We start from the raw sequence: 18,340 nt of genomic DNA on the forward strand, positions 1-18,340 counted from the left end.
TTTTCTTTCAATCTTATCTCTATCAGTTCTCTCACATCATCTATACCTTGTTTTGTATCTTTTACTCATGATTCCATCCTCATTCAGGGAGCTTCTCCGGGGACTGTGATTGGGAGGGGTAGCAGACTTGGTAATCTATATTCCCTTGATATATCCACTGCCATTCCCTCCAGTTCCTCAGATTCCAGCTCTTGTGTAAACTTTGTTGTTGCTATTGATCTCTGGCACAAGAGACTTGGCCATTTGTCTTTCAATAAACTCAAATCCATGAATGATGTTATTTCTTTTTCCAAAACAACTCATTCCATTTGTGAGGTTTGTCCCTTAGCTAAACAACATCATCTTTCTTTTCATGGATCTGATTCTGTAGTATCTGATATTTTTAATCTAATACACTGTGACATTTGGGGTCCCTTTTCCCCTTGTACCACACAAGGTTATGCCTATTTTTTGACAATTGTTGATGATAAATACAGGTTTGTGTGGACTTTTCTCATACAGCATAAATCTGATGTCAGAACCATATTAACTCAGTTTTTTCATACTATCTCCACCCAATTTTCTAAAAAGATCAAGACCATAAGATCTGATAATGGCCCTGAGTTCAATCTACCCTCTTTATACACATCTTTTGGTACCTTGACTCAACATTCTTGTGTTGAAACTGACGCGAAATGCTAGAGTGGAGAGAAAGCACCAGCATTTGCTCAATGTAGCCAGGAGCCTCTTGTTCCAATCTCATTTACCCATTACTTTCTGGGGACATAGTATACTTGCTGCTTCATACATCATAAACAGGATTCCATCTTCTATCCTGCCAAATAATATTACTCCTTTCCATATCCTATTCAACAAACTGCCTGTGTTTTGCTTCTACTCTTCATAGAGATAGAAATAAATTTTCCCCAAGGGCTTCCAGATGTGTTTTCCTGGGATATCCCTCTGGATACAATGTTTATAGAGTCCTAAATCTTGACTCTATGCAAGAGATCATAACCAGAAATATTGTCTTCCATAAAGATTCTTTTCCCTTCTCTCACTTAAATCCCTCTTCTTTCCCTTCTACCTCACTAAATAATCCAATCATACATGTACATCCTCCTGCCTCACTAAATAATTCAGCTGCATCAGATAACACTTCTGCCTCACTAAATAATTCATCCACTCCTGATCCTTCTGCCTCACTAAATGACTCTGCCTCAGCATCACCAAATCCTTCTGCCTCACAAAATATCTCCACTCCAGACACTTCTCCCATTACTCAAGGCAATCAGATTACAAGAACTGGCAGACTTACCAATCTTCCTCCACACTTGACTAATTATGTCTGCAACTTTGTATCATCATCCACTCCTTATCCCATATCTTCCTTCTTTTCTCTATCTAAATTATCTCCTCAACATCTCAAATACATAGTCCTCATGACTGTTGTGTTTGAACCTAAATCATACTCCCAAGCATCCACTTCCCCTGATTGGCAGCAAGCTATGCAAGAGGAATTATCTGCACTGGAGAAGACAAATACTTGGAGAATTATGCCTCTACCTCTAGGAAAAATTCCCATTGACTGCAAATGGGTGTATAAAGTGAAATTTAAGGCTGATGCATCAGTAGAAAGATTCAAGGCCCGTCTGGTTGCAAAAGGTTTCACACAGCTTGAGAGTGTTGATTTCCTTGATACATTTTCTCCAGTTGCTAAATTAACAATGTAAAATTCCTGCTAGCCATTGTTGCTGCTAAAGGCTTGGTCTCTTTCTCATTTAGACATCAATAATGCCTTCCTTTATGGTGATTTGGAAGAAGAAATCTACATGAATCTACCTCCTGGGCTTATTGTTGAGGGGGCAGTTCCAATGGCCAAAAACTTGTGTGTAAGTTGAATAAATCTCTATACGGCTTGAAGCAAGCCTCTAGACAATGATACCTCAAACTCTCTGAACTTTTGGCCAAATTTGGACTTCAACAATCAGCATCAGGCCACTCTTTCTTCTTCAAGAAGGATCAATCAACATTCTTTGGTGTTGTTATGTATGTTGATGACATGATGATTGCTACTAACAGACCAGACATGATAGAAGACTTCAAGATCTTTCTTTCTCAGTTTTTCAAATTCAAAGACTTGGGAGTTCCAAAATATTTTCTTGGACTCGAGATAGCAAGAAGCAAATGAGGAATCTTAATATCTTAGAGAAAATATGGCATGGACTTGATCAAGATGCAGGTTTATTAGGATGCAAGCCATCCTCAGTACCTATGGATCCAGTAAATCATCTCAAGCAAGACACTGGACATCCTATGAAAGATCCATCTAAATACAGAAGACAAATAGGAAGATTGCTCTATCTGTGTATAACCAGGCCTGACATAACGTTTGCAGTCCACAAACTTAGTCAATATGTTTCAAAGCCATGCGATGAACATTGGGAGGCTACTGAAAAGATACTCAAATACTTGAAAGGAACTCCAGGACATGGTCTATTCTACTCGAGTGACAGTAATTCTACATTTAGCATTTTTTTCAGATGCAGACTGGGCTGCATGCCCTGATACAAGGAGATCTATGACAGGCTATTGCCTTTTTCTTGGCTCCTCCTTGGTCTCTTGGAAAACTAAGAAACAGCACACTGTCTCAAGATCATCAGCAGAGGCCGAGTATAGGGCTATGGCACATGCCACTTGTGAAGTAGTATGGGCAAGAGCTTTGTTGGAAGACTTTGGCATTAAATTTGAGAAAGCAGTTCCTTTGTTCTGTGCCAATCAAGCGGCTGTCCATATTAGTTCTAACCCAGTGTTTCATGAGCGCACGAAACATATTGAGATTGATTGTCATACTGTGAGAGAGAGATATTTGGAAGGGATAATCAAGCCCATGCCTATACGAAATGATCAGCAATTAGCTGACATTTTCACTAAGCCTTTAGGAGCTTTAGCTTTTGGAAACATTCTCAGCAAGATGAACTTTCATAGCTTATATTGTCCATCTTGAGAGGGGGTGTTGAAGCTGTGGATTTTGGTTGAGAAGCTGAGAAATGAAGAAGACTGTTGGAAGAGAGCTGTTGGTGACCGTTAGAGTTAGTTACATAGCTGGAAAGTTAGTTAGGAAGTTAGCTTTCAATTGAGATATTTTTCTTAGCAAATTAGAAGCGTAGCTCATAAAGCACAAATAGAATGGAGCAAACACTTTGTAAGCTTCAAGTTTTTCAGATTGAATCAATAAAATTTCTCTCAGTTTTTCCTCTGTTTTTCAGTTTTTCCTCTGTTTTTCTTCCTCCGTTTTTCTTCCTCTTTCAGTTTGTTTGATATCTTCAAAGTGAGTATTCTTTGTGTGATGTTTCGAATCATCATTACAACAGGGTGTTGTGTTGTCTACATCAAATTCAAAATGTAAGAAGCAAATGACATGAAATAATTTTTGAATAAGAAATTCATTACCGATGGAAGAATGAGAATCCATTGCAATTTCTTAGCAACTCTGTTGTAATGTTTTATTATTGGTATGGTTACTATCTAAAGCAACAATTTAATTCTAAAGGACATGGATGGACCTTTTTTTGAAGGTTGTAGGAACTTGGCGTCAAGGATACATACCCCTTTGTTTGATAACAGGATGTTATTTTTTCGTGGAAGGATGGATACATAAAGAAGAATTTAGCCGATTAAAAAGAAACGGTAGTGTGGATGCACAAGATAGACCGGCATACTTGTACAGACCGGCCCTCTACTCGAATCCGGACACACCGAGAGCCCTTTCCCGTCCGGCAGCGACCCTCCAGTCTAATCCGGAATCTCCTTGTTTGTTTACTAATATTGCTAATGTGTGTAATGTATTACCCGTGCCCCCGGAACCTCCTACTTTGTTTACTAATATTTGCCGTTCTGTGAATATCCATTTTTGGTGACGTTTATCTTATTTGTATTGCTAACTTACACACAAATTTGTGGGATCAAATTTTACAAGAAAACATACTTATTGAATATGAGTCTATTCAAATGAGATTTATCTTGCATAAGATTTCAAATTAAGATATACCACATCATATGTGTATATATAAATATTGTATGTAGAAAATGTCAAACTAAATTACATCATCAATATATTTATACAAATAAATACTATTCATACACCACAATCTACTATTAATATATTTTGGTCCTTATACTATCATTATTTATTGACTAAAACTTATAAGTGGACTTGAAATCGTAATCTTTGGTCCGGTCATTAATAGATCTAATGTTCGGTCAACACACGCACACGGCACATACATAACTATTTTTATTGTTTTACTAGATGAAAATAAATAGATGTCAACGGAATATTCATTATAAGTACATGAATTCTAATTATGTACTCCATGTTACTAATGTGTAATTGTGGACTACTACTAAACTATGTATAATTGTTAACACTATATTTCAATTATAAAATATAAAGAGAATAATTAAAAAACCTGGTTGATTAAATAATAAAATATGGTTTACGAACATCAACATACACAGTTTTTGTCAATATATGATGATACTAAACTATATTGCATACTAATGAAACAAAATAGTATGAGACTTTGCCATCTGTAAAAATAATCTAGTTTGATTTAAAGCATAGGCCTAATGTAATCAATAATAATGGCAAATGTACGTGGAAATCACTACTAGTATTAGTATTACACCTTCGTAAGTCGAATATCCTTTACGAGAAAAAGGAAATCATTAAACGTAATTAAATATATTGGGGAGACATAATTCTCTTGGTACAGTGGTCCTCAAAATTAAGTATTGCAAAGCGGCAATTAGGGCTAGCATAAATATATTTGGGAGACAAATAATTCTCTTGGTACAGTGGTCCCCAAAATTAAGGATAGCAAAGCGGCAATTGGGGTTGGCAATTTTCGCCCATGTGCAACCACTTGGCCTGACTTTTAGAAAATGTAAAGAAAAGTGAATGAAAATTTGCGTTCAACATTTATAAGTTAGTTCTATAATAAAATGTGAGTGTAATGACTTTGCCATTTTTGTTCGTTTCCCATTAAATTTTCACTTTCATTTTTATAATACACTACAAAAAAATCTCTAATTACTAGCGAAAAATTTGTTGCTAATTATCATAATTTCGCTGGTAAAATTGGTTAGCAACAGAGTAACAACAGATCCACACCACTGCTAAATTGTTTGCCGCTAAATTTCAGCAACGACAGAATTGTCCTACTAATATTTTAGTAACGAATTAGTAACATAACGAGTCCGTTGATAATTGTTGGCATAAAAAATCGACCATAAACTTTATCAACAAACTTAGTTCGTTACTAACTATTAGCAGCGGATTAGCAACGCACTTAATCCGCCCCTAAATTATTGGCATTAAAAAGGGATCATAAACTTTAACAGCATACCTAGTCTGATACTAATTGTTAATAGCGGATTAGCAATGCACCAAATCCGCTCCTAAATCGTTGGCATAAAAAGGGATCGGAAATTTTATCAATAAACTTAGTCCGTTACAAATTGTTAGCAACGGATTAGCAGCACACTTGTTCCGTCCTAAAATTAGGAACGAATTAGTAACAAGTTCCAGTTCGCCCCCAATGTAATATTTTTTTAAAAAAATCACCGAATTGTATTTCGCTACTAAGTTCAAGTTACACATTATTGTTTCAATTAATTGTTTGTTTAACCAGTTGCAACAGACTGCTTACAACAAACCAACAAATTAACAAATAAATAACATCAATTTGTAGACAAAAATAATATAGTAATTGATAAACTAATAATGTATTTTTCTAAAAAAAACATGAATTCTGGTACGGTTATGAGTTTAAATTATAATAGTCTATAAATAAAAAACTGATGTCAATCTTCTAATTCTGTAGAATCATCACGACCAGACTAAGCAGTAGAGTGGCTCGAGCGCTGGGACTCCTGGGGCATGTACTGGTGGTAGCTATCTTTTATAGTCTTCACTTCTTGTATTGTGCCATGAACGATTCATACACATAGTCATTAATTTGAACACCTTTTTTTCGCCGCCTATTTATCAAAATATAACAAGACTAACATTACTACAAATAATAAATCTACTATAAGAATTTTTTATATATCACACTTACCAACTTCTGAGCTTTTACCGCGACAGATGATGAGCCGCCATAATTGTATCTAGTGTAGGGTTCATCAGGCTCGGTATATCTGGCCTTCCTCGCGATATTGGATTTTGCAGTAAGCTCAGGTTTCTTCCAATAGTCAATCAATCCATCCCACATCTCTTCCAGCACGTAATTTGACCTTCCTCGCTTCTTATAATTCATCTTCTTTAAGTAGGTAATGAATGAAGAGAATTGAATTCCGGCTCTATAATTCATCTTCCTCGCACATCATGCTCCTAAGAATCTAGCCAAAAACATGTTTTATGTAGAAAATCAGAAATCGGTTTTTACTTTTTGTGTTCAAAATTTTAAAATTTTATGTTGGAAGGACTTGAACTCATGACTTCCACACTAATTAACAAGAGCTTAACCACTCCACCACAAGCCCCGCAAGAAAAAATAAGAACATCAAATATTCTTATACATAGAATATTAATATTTTTATTTAAACAAACTAATAATTCATTCATTTTATATTTTTTATGTAATTATTTATTATGATACATATAATTATCATTCTTTTGAATTTTATCCATACTTTACTAGTTACTTATATATTATTACTATCGTTATATTATAAGGTTCAATTTTTTTGATATATTTATTTATTAAAGTTTATTATTTATTAAATATGTATTTTTATAGTACTCCTATATATTTAATTTATGTAGCCTAACTATTGATATTAAAGTATATTTTTGTTTAAACTAACTAATAATTTGTATTCGTTATAATATTATTCAACCACTTCATTTTTTGAATTAATATAAACTTTATTTATTTTTATATGTAAAATATTAAATTTTTATCCACACTAACTAACAATTTATATATTTTGTTATATTCACTAAATTTTAATGGTTTGTATATATATATACTACTTATTTATAAGATTGAATGTTTTTGTGATACATTATTGATCATATTTTATCATTTATTAAATTGGACATTATATTTTGTATTATATATTGAATTACATATATTTGTAACAGTAAAACGGTTCGACCGGTGATTAAACATGTCCGATCGGTTGAACCATGAACCAGTAGCTTCATCGGTTTGCTTACGAGTACAGTTTTTAAAATATTGTTTTTATATGATTAATACAAGACTTACTCGGAATTCCTCAAAGTAAGCATCTTTGGTCTCCTTAGGAGTAAGAGCCCAGTTAAATCCAACTGGGAATGCGCTTAAATGTCATTTGATATCTCTTAACATAGAAGAGTGAATAACTAATTTTCTATAATATTTGAATATTATTAATTAAGTATAAAATCAAACTTCATTAATAGTCAATAACTAGTAGAACAAACTCAGTATATTAGAAATGAGTCACTCACCCCTTAAAAGGTCTCATAAGGGGAGGTTATCCACACTTATATAGGTGAGTTAGGATCGTTACCAAGTCGATGTGGGACAAGAATTATGAATTTTAACACGCCCCCTCACGTGTGGGCCGGAATGACACATCGGATTTCCATCACGTGGGTAGGCAAGAGAAGAGATAAAGAGATATAATCTATCATCGACTTGGACACGCTCAGATACCATGTGAAAAATGGAGAAGAGGATGATGGATAAATCTCCATTGATGGAGAATGAAGGAAAAAAGCAGATGAAATGCGACGAAGAAGAAAGAGAACAAAGGAGAGTATTTTTCATTAATGGACTACATTCTCTTAAATCTTGTCCCACATCGACTTATTAGAAATGAGTAACTCGCCCCTTAAAATGCCTCATAAGGGGGAGGGTTATCCACACTTATATAGGTGAGCTAGGATCGTTACCAAGTCGATGTGGGACAAGAATTATGAATTTTAACACAGTATGTGTATCCCTTTGAAATTGCTTTCTTCCATTAGGAAGTATGTGCCGATCATCACCAATGAGATTGACATCCGCAAATGCTGCATTCATATCTTGTTCAAATAATAAAATATTAATGAAAAGTTTTACATTAAAAATGTACTTAATAAGCATGATATGAAGCATCCATTAATAATTAATATATAAAAAAATAAATAAGGAAACAACTAGTAAAAACAAAAATAGAAAAATGATAGTAATTAACTAACAGTACCAAGTAATATGATGAATTAAGAGCAATTAATATATTCAATAAATATATTGAAGAACTAACTTGGGAGAATTATTGATGCCCGACAATTTAAACAAAGTACTATTAGAATTTATTGATCACAAACACATAGGTATGAAATTCATATAAAGCAATCAAAATTCACAAAAACATTTGTATATATAATGCTATAGTAAAATCAGAAGCAACATTGGAGAGAGAACCGTGAGAGGAAGGTTCAGGATGGCGGAAACCGGGAGGGAGGCGACGGTAGCAACGGCAGCTGAGAGGAAATGGCGGCGGCAGGATTGATTAGAATTTATGTATAATGAAGATGTTGGTTTAAAATACTCTACAAAGATACACTAACCGGGCGTAATACAACCTAATGAAAAATAGAGAAATTAAACAGAAATAAACTAAATTGAAAATACAATTATAAAAAACTATAAACCGTAGATGTAATTTGTAAGCAGAGTTGAGGAGTCATCTTTCCACAAGACGAGATATGCCCCGATAGTGCTCTTAGATTGACGTGTCGTCCCCAAAGATAAAAAGGCTTCGTCTTGTTCGTTGCAGCACCGCAAACAGAATAAGCTCCGGCGAAGTGGATGATGCGAGGGCAAAGCTTTAGGGTTTAGGGCAGAGCTTCGACGGAAGACAATACAGAAAGAGGGAGAGAGCTATGCAAATGATATGCAATATGGTTGTCTTTGGAATGCAAGGGATGCATGCCTATTTATAGGTCATGTCCACTCATTGGGCATTGATGGAGTCAACGGCCATTATGTGTGCCATGATGGCTTGACTGTAACCGCCGGGGGTTACAAGCCGTTACGGGAGCTGGAGAGATATGATGCTTCTGGACATGCTATACGACGGGATTCATCGTGGACCTTTTGGCACACGATGCTTTGGGGTCCATCGGGGACCTTTTGTCACCCGATATGCGTCGGGGTCCACCTTGGACCGTTTGGGACCCACTATGCGTCGGGGTCCGTCATGGACCTTTTGGCACATGGAACCCGACAGACGAGACGTGGGGCAAGAGTCACAAGACACGATGCACGGAGCGCGGCTCGCGGCTCGTGACGAGGCAGCATGCACGCGTGGGCTATATTGTCCATCTTAGTCCACTATAATTATTACACGTAATACTTCAACTTATTAAATATATGTTTAATAAGGTTCTCTCCACCAATGTGGGATAATTAACTCTTTTAATTAATCCCTTGGTTTTATCTCATAGCTCCTTTATAGCTCACAATTGTGACAAACTTTAATTCATAATTTCTCACTCACCGGGAATCGGTTTAGAGAAAATTAATATACCATGGTCATCTACTCCGGAAGTAGATCGTCGCTATTGTATTTAATTTTACAAAATTAAATGTCTCGTTACATTTATTATTGGTCAAAGTCCATTGACCAAACACGATTCCAATAATCCCCCACATGAGTGAAAATTGCCGAATGCATATGTATGCAGACACAAGCTCAACCCTCGAGAGGTATGTAAGCATAAGGATAGGTAGTTTTTGGCTTTGAACCATCCATAGTCAACACCATCAGATACACAGGCGGACTAGTAGCGCGATGCTTGGAACTATTCCTCCACGGCATGCACGGAGACAATAATGTTAACACTTAAACACCTCAACCTCATCCGTTCTCACGTTTTCTGTCCATTGCGGCCTTGGACACTGCTTTGGATTCATAAGTGTGTTATATGAACCGGCCACACTTCACACTTATATAGGTGATTCCTAGTCGTGTATCTTGCCATACTTGATCTCCTTTGAGAACTCAATCTTCTCGGGATCCTTTAGGAATCATTAAAAGTCATAGACTTAACCTCACCACTAGGCAAGTTTTTCAACACTCTATTGCTCTCTAGGGAATAGATGTAGATGAGTGTTTCACACGAACTCGCATAGCTTAGTTTTCCCATTGAACCAAGTTCTTGGGATCTCCAGTCATCATGGTTGGGTTAACACTATGATAATTCTTTAGTTTGTGGGTTTCAAACTCATTCCCTCTAGCAGTTTATTCATTTGATCACGGTTTAACCATTTGGTTAGCGGATCCGCTAGATTATCTATTGACTTCTCATAGTCAAATCTAATCACTTCTGTTGTGATCAAATGTCTCACGGTATTATGTTGTCGATGAATCTGTCGAGACTTAACATTGTACAAGCCATTGTTTGCCCATCCTATAGCAGCTTGGCTATCACAGTGAATCAACACTGGAGGCACTAGCTTGTACCAACATGGAATATCTTCAAAGAAGTTCTTAAGCCACTCGGCTTCTTCACCAGCTTTATCTAAAGCTATGAATCATGATTCAATGGTTGAAGGGGCTATACATGTCAGTTTCATGAATTTTCACGAGACAGCACCACCTTCAATAGTAAAGACATTTCTACTTGTTTAAAGTGAGTCTTTTTTATCAGATATTCAATTCGTATCACAGTACCCTTCAAGTACCGGGGGTATCTCAAAAATTGTAGCCCATGATTTTGAGTATACTTCAAGCACCTCAAAACTTTTACAAGAGCTTTCCAATACTCCTTGCTTGGATTGCTTGTGTAACGATTCAACTTGTTCACGATGCAAGCAGGTCTAGACTAGTGCAATTAGTCAAATACATAATGCACCCAACGACCCGTGCATAATCTTCTTGTGCAGCGGGCTCGCCCTTGTTCTTGCTCAAGTGAACATTGAGCTCTACAGGCGTCTTAGCCGACACGCCATCATAGGCGTTGAATCTCTTTAGTACCTTCTCAGCATAATGAGATTGTTTCAAGATGATTCATTCGAATTTTCTTGGATTTACATTCCAAAAATCACATCGGCTAGACCCATGTCCTTCAAGTCAAAGTTTCTCTTTAACATGGTTTTCGTATCATTAATCACATGAGTGTAACTGCCCATGATTAACATACCATCAAGGTAGAGACACACTATAATGTATCCATTATTAGTGTTCTTAATGTAAACACATTTGTTGCATTCGTTGATTTTAAACCCATTTGATAACATCACATAATCAAATTTCAAGTGTCATTGCAGCGACGCTTGTTTCAATCCATAGAGGGACTTAACCAGTTTGCATACCTTTCTCTCTTGTCTAGGTACTACAATACCTTCAGGTTGTTCCAAATAGATTTATCTTCAAGGTCACCATTTATAAACGGAGTTTGAACATCCATTTGATGAATCTCAAGATTGTGCACAACAGCAATCGCGAGTAACATTCGACTTGATGCATTCCTTATTACAGGTGAAAAGGTATCAAAGCAATTGTACCCTTCCTTTAGCTTAAAGCCTTTGACTACCAGTCGGCTTTATATTTATCAACTGTTCTATCGACCTTAAACTTCCTTTCAAGGACCCATTTGCATCCTAAATGTTTAGCACTTTAAGGTAGATAAACCAACACCCAAGTGTGGTTTAACAAAATTGAATCAATTTCGCTTTGAACAGTTTCTCTCCAATGCAACCCGTCTAGGCCAGCAAAGGCTACTTTTATCAATTGGATCGGGCCTTGTTCGCTTGCGCGATTCTGGCTCTTCATCCATTGATTTAGAACTAGTGTTTCATCCTCAATTCTCGTCTCAGAATTGTATGCAATATTTTTCTTGTCTTTTCGAGGAAATATATTTTCAAGAAATATAACATTCCCTAACTCGATTGTTGTTTCTACGGTCATAGTCGGTATTTCAGACTTGTAGACAACAAATCGATATGCACCACTATTAAGTGCATACCTAATAAAGATGCAATCAGCCGTTTTAGGACCGATTGTAACTTCTTTTGGCCGGAGGAACCATCACATTTCAAATAACCCCCACACTTTGAGGTATTTGTAGGGATGACTTTCTTCCCTTGCACAACTCATAAGGAGTGACATCCTTACTTTTGAGTGACATTTTATTTAGGATGTAGTTAGCTGTCAAAACAGCTTCCCCCACATGTTTTGGGGGCATCCTTGAACCGATCAGCAACACATTTATCTTCTCTTTCAGAGTTCTGTAATGCCAATAGATTATGGTGAATATGGAGCAGTCGTTTGATGAATTATAACACTTGCGTTGCATAATTTCTCAAACGGGGCTACGTATTCGCCTTCTCTATCACTTCGAATCATTTTGATTTTCAATCCAAGTTGATTCTCGACTTCGTTCTTATAATTTTTGAACGCTTCAATTGCTTCGTCTTTACTTCTTAAAAGATAGACATAGCAATATCTTGTGCAATCATCTATGAAGGTGATAAAGTACTTTTTACCACTTCTAGTTTAAATGAATTTTAAATCACATACAATCGTGAATTAATTCAAGGGATTTCGTGTTCCGTTCAACAGAGTGAAATGGTAACTTAGTCATTTTTGCCTCAAGAAAAGTCTCACATTTGTTTTAGGTATTGACTTCATTTGTCTTTAGTAAATCCAAGTTTACTAACCGTTTTATTGCATTAGGACTCACATATCATAATCTATAATGCCACAAAGTTGAACACTCAGTCAAATATAAGGAAGTAGTAGCATTTTTATTATTAGCCAATGACTTTTCAACACGGCGAATAGCCGATTCACATAGTTTAAAAAGACCATAATATTTTCCGACGGGTTTTCCAAACTTATACATAGAACTTATCAGACTCAAATACAAGTTTAAAACCCTTATTTACAAGTATTGATCCAAAAACTAGGTTCTTGTGTATGTCCGGGACATGTAGCACTTCCTTTAGAGTGATTGTCACGTCAGACGTCATTTTGAGGGTCATATCTTCAAAGTCGACACATTTAGACGAGGCATGGTTCCCCATGTTGAGCTTCCTCCCCTCAACATTCTTGTAAGTTTAGAACTTACATCTATCGGCACACACGTGGGTAGTAACGCCCGTGTCGATATACCAACCACATTTGTTCTCGACGTGGTTAACTTCCTTAGTTACCATGACAACTATGTTGCTTTTGACATGTTTGATGAAGTTGGCTCCACCAAGCATCTTGGTTGGTGGCTTCATTCTTAGTCATCTGTCTCCCGACATTTGGACGGGTGCCCAATGTCTCCCGCATCTCCTAAGAGTCGGACGGGTGCAAATTTCTCCCGACATCTCCCGTGGGATGGGCGGGTGCAAAATGTCTCCCGATATTTTTCAAGACACTGACGGGTGTCAAACGTCTCCTGATATTCTCTAAGGGACCGACGTGTGCTAAATGTCTCCCAACATTCGCTAAGGCACAAACCGGAACCAAATGTCTCACCATGTCTCCCGACGAACGGGAGACCGACATGTGCCAAATGTCTCTCGACATTTGTTAAGGCACGAAAGGGAGTCAAATGTCTCCCGACGAACGGGAGACTAACGTGTGCAAAATTTGCTCCTGGCATTTCTCATGGCACAGATGTGTGTCATACGTCTCCCGGCATTTCCTAACAACATAAGGGTGTCTAACGTCTCCCGACATTTCTAAGGAACTAGCGTGTGCCAAATGTCTCCCGACATATTCTAAGGTACAGACGGGAGCCAGATGTCTCCCGACGAACGGGAGACGTCCCTTGGGACAAATGGGACACACCCAAGGACCCTGACCATGGGTACGACGGGAGACGTCCCGTAGAACTTCCTGATCATTGACCCTCACGAGGTCTTTCCCCCACATTGGAGTAAGTTGTGCTGATTCCAAGTGTATCAACTCTCGTGTTGGACTCGACGGTCCCAACACTCAATCCATTAGAGGATTCCATTGAGCCACCAGACGTGGAACCACTAGTTCTCGTGTTGGCCCCTAAGGCCCCAACACACGTGTTGACCGCGAAGGCCTCAACACTTGATCCATTGGAGGATCTCACGGAACCACTAATAGTGGAACCATCTATTTGCGTGTTAGCCCCGAAGGCCACAACGCTTGTGTTGATCCCTAAGGACTCAACACACGATCCAGTTAAGGATTTCATAGAACCACTTAATGTGGAACCATCGGTGCCACCTAAGGTGGATGCACCAGCGACCCAAATGGGTTAGTAAACGCCCATGGCGCTTTGGTAATCAAGGGTAATGATGTGGACTCAACGGGAGTCGCAGTCACGGCGGGAACCCGATGGGGAATATTGGACGCAGCGGGGACCCGACGGGGGGTTTGTGAACACGATGGGAGCCCAGCGGGGGAAAATTGGGCACGTCAGTGTTGGAGTCGGGGAAAGCGGCGACGGGGAACACATCGACGGGATCCATCTCCATGCTAAGGTATTAGTTTCGAAAGCTTTAGATTTAGTTTAAAGTCCATCTTCTTCTTCAACGGCAAGTATATCTCGTCTTGCGATTGTTGGTATAAAATACTGTGATACAAAGATACACTAATCGGGCGTAATACAACCCAATGAAAAATGGAGAAAATAAACAGAAATAAACTGAATTGAAAATACAATTATCAAAAACTATAAATCGTAGATGTAATTTGTAAGCCGAGTCGATGAGTCATCTTTCCGCAAGACGAGATACGCCCCGATAGTGCTCTCAGATTGGCGTGTCGTCCCCAAAGATAAAATGGCTTCGTCTTGTTCGTTGCAGCACCGCAAACAGAACAAGCTCCGGCGAACTGGATGATGGCGAGGGCAGAGCTTCGATGGAAGACTATGCAGAAAGAGGGAGAGAGCTATGCAAATGATATGCAATATGGTTGTCTTTGGAATGCAAGGGATGCATGCCTATTTATAGGCCATGTCCACTCATTGGGCATTGATGGAGTCAACGGCCATTATGTGTGTCATGTTGGCTTGACTGTAACCGCCGGGGGTTACAAGCCGTTACGGGAGCTGGAGAGACATGATGCATCTGGACACGCTACACGATGTGATTCATCATGGACCTTTTCGCACACGATGCGTCGGGGTCCAAAGGGGATCTTTTGTCACCCGCTATTCGTCGGGGTCCATCGTGGATCGTTTGGGACTCGCTATGCGTCGGGTCCGTCATGGACCTTTTTGCACATGGCACCCGATAGATGGGGCGCGGGGCACGAGTCGCAAGACACGATGCACGGAGCGCGGCTCGCGGCTCGTGACGAGGCAGTATGCACGCGTGGGCTCTATTGTCCATCTTAGTCCACTATAATTATTACACGTAATAATTCATCTTATTAAATATATATTTAATAAGGTTCTCTCCACCAATGTAGGATAATTAACTCATTTAATTAATCCTTTGGTTTTATCTCATAGCTCCTTTATAGCTCACAATTGTTACAGAGTTTAATTCATAATTTCTCACTCACCGGGAATCGGTTTAGAGCAAATGAATATATCACGGTCATCTACTTCGGAAGTAGATCGTCGCTATTGCATTTTATTTTATAAAATTAAATGTCTCGTCACATTTATTATTTGTCAAAGTCCATTGACCAAACACGATTCCAACAGAAGAATTGTGTGCTATTTGACTTAACCTATTGTGGGATGTAGACCTTATTAAATAAGATTTTAGTTTTAATGTCTAAGGGTCCAAGTGATGGGGCATTGCAGCGGAAGCACAAATAAATCAGAGAATTAGATCTATTTAGCAGATTATTCAGACAAATTCTACTCGTGCAATTATCACATGTATCATGCTCATAACTTGAATTAAACATGTTTTTGATTAATTGAAACCTAAAACATGCTTTTCTGCGGTTTAGAAGTTAAACCTTCTTGATTCTCCAAAGAATCGAAGATGTCTAGCAACTTCTCCACGTGATGATCTTCAATACTCAACCATGAATCTTCTACCTGGTTCCCGAACTGTATTCCGAAATCAGTGTGGGTTGATCTTATCAGAACACTAGGACTTAAATAAAGAAGACAGAACTCCCACTTAGTGTAAGAAGAGGAAAAATAGCCCACTCCTTAGGGGGGAGGGGGCAAAAAGTTTGTGTAAAAATAATATTGTATTCTGTCTCTCCTTTATTCTCATATTTATATTAAGTTCATATTTGGGCCCAGTCAGGGAACTATGGAGGTTTGGATATGACCCCACCCAATTAGCTATACTAATTAAATTGAACCCACAATTTAATATAGCTTATATTGAAATATTATTATGAGCCACTATAGTAATAATATTGCACTGTCCATCCAAATCCGAAATTACAAGTAATCCGGATTTCCATTTTTTTAAACGTTTATTTCCCGCACTTTAGATATAAATGTCCATTAATTAATTATTTTCTGCTATGTATGTAGTTAATTAACTTCTTATTAAATCCAAGAGTGGACTTAGCAAGAAACACTTATTTATTATTCATAGAATAATTAAATTCCAACTAGCTAGGTTACTAATAATAAAACCTTGTTTCGAGCTCCTCTTGAGGACATTATCAAACGAGACTCACCTTGCACGCGTCCCAACATAATAGCAATCCTAGCACCGCTAGACATTAATCACCACTACCCAAGATATCATGATTATTGGGTTGCGAAAACCCGCACCATTTGATAAGTCAAAGTAGTGTATAACCAATACTGTATGCTCAATGCTATCATATGTTGTTTAAGAAATAGTTACTTCTCAAGACCTCGTCTTTCAGTAGATAGCATAAAGACATGTCTTGCAGTTAGTGTTGGAACATATATACTAAAAAGCATTTTTCGAGTTTATTATAAATTTGATAAATTGCTTGTATATTGTAAACTCTCCTTATTTAATGAGAATAATAAATGTTTTCTTCATGCTATGTATTTTACTTTAATGGGTATTGACCGTCTTTAATTATATTTTTAATTATATAATTAAAACGCCGGAAAGTAAAATCAGTCTAAGTCTTCTACATTGAAGGCTGGGTCGTGGAACAGGTCATCACAGTAGGTGACTCAGCCGAAACCTTGTAGAAGTAAAACTTTTTCACAACTTAGATAGGTTTTGGCTACCAATTGAAAGGTTGCAGTGTCCATCCGAAAGTCGTCTTTACCTTGAGAATGACTACTGACACTGGTGTGGTATAGCATTGAAAGAATCTAAAGTATAGACACGTCTTTATTGCTATCTAATGAAAGACGATGTCTTGGAGATTTAATATTTCTTAATCTTTGTAATAATATAGGACACACGTTATTTAATCATACGCTGCTTTGACTTATCAATAGGTGTGGGTTTTTCGCAACCCAATATTCCTGATATCTTGGGTAGTAGTAATTAATAACTAGTATGGTGTCATTTTTATTATTACATTGAATCGTGTGCTTTCGCGGTTTGACTATATCCCCAAGAGGTGTTCGAGAGAAGTTCTATTATTCGGAAACCCGACCGGTTTGGATTTAATCCAAGAATAATTAGAAAAGCAATGTATATTATTTAATATACATATCGTACTAGACAAACTCTTGGAAATTAAAATATATTAATTAATTTAAAGTCCATAGCAGACTATAAATTAATTAATGGATATAGAATGTCTTAAACACGGGAAATAATATATTAAAGAGGTTAACCCGGATTGCTTGTAATCACGGATTGGATGGGCAGTCAGTATTTCTTCTACAGTGGCACAAGAAATATTCATTTGGCCTTATATTAAATTATGGGTTATAATTTAATTAGTAAAGAAGGTCCAATAGGGGAGGCCCAATCCAAGCCACATAGATCCCTAACCTAGGCCATCACAAACTCTATAAATGAGGATGAAGGAGGTGTGACAAATATACAATATACACGACATAAGAAGTGAAACCCTAGCCTCCACACTTGGAAGTTTCGGCCCTCTTTCTCTAATAGAAGAATTGGAAATTCCTCTTTGTGTGTTCTTGGCGTTCTTGTCCTCCCCTTCAAGATCCTTATTATTTATAAGAGATTCCTCCCACAAGGAATTTAGATCTAGAGTTGGGTCATAGGTTAGAAGATCGTTGGTCTTGCAATCACAATCAAACTTCAAGATCTACACGTGGAGAAGTAGCAAGCCACTTCGATTCTTTGGATAATCATAATTGTAAGTATTCAACATCATAATTTAATTCTAAATTATGCGATTAATTGCCCAATAATATGTCTCTACATGTTCAAGCATGAAATTGAATCGATCCACATAATCTCCTAAATAGATTCTTTTGTGGATTTATTTAATTTGCAATTTCTGTTGTGCAAAC

Source organism: Salvia splendens, chromosome 19 (assembly GCF_004379255.2).
Source record: "Salvia splendens isolate huo1 chromosome 19, SspV2, whole genome shotgun sequence".
NCBI lineage: Eukaryota > Viridiplantae > Streptophyta > Magnoliopsida > Lamiales > Lamiaceae > Salvia > Salvia splendens.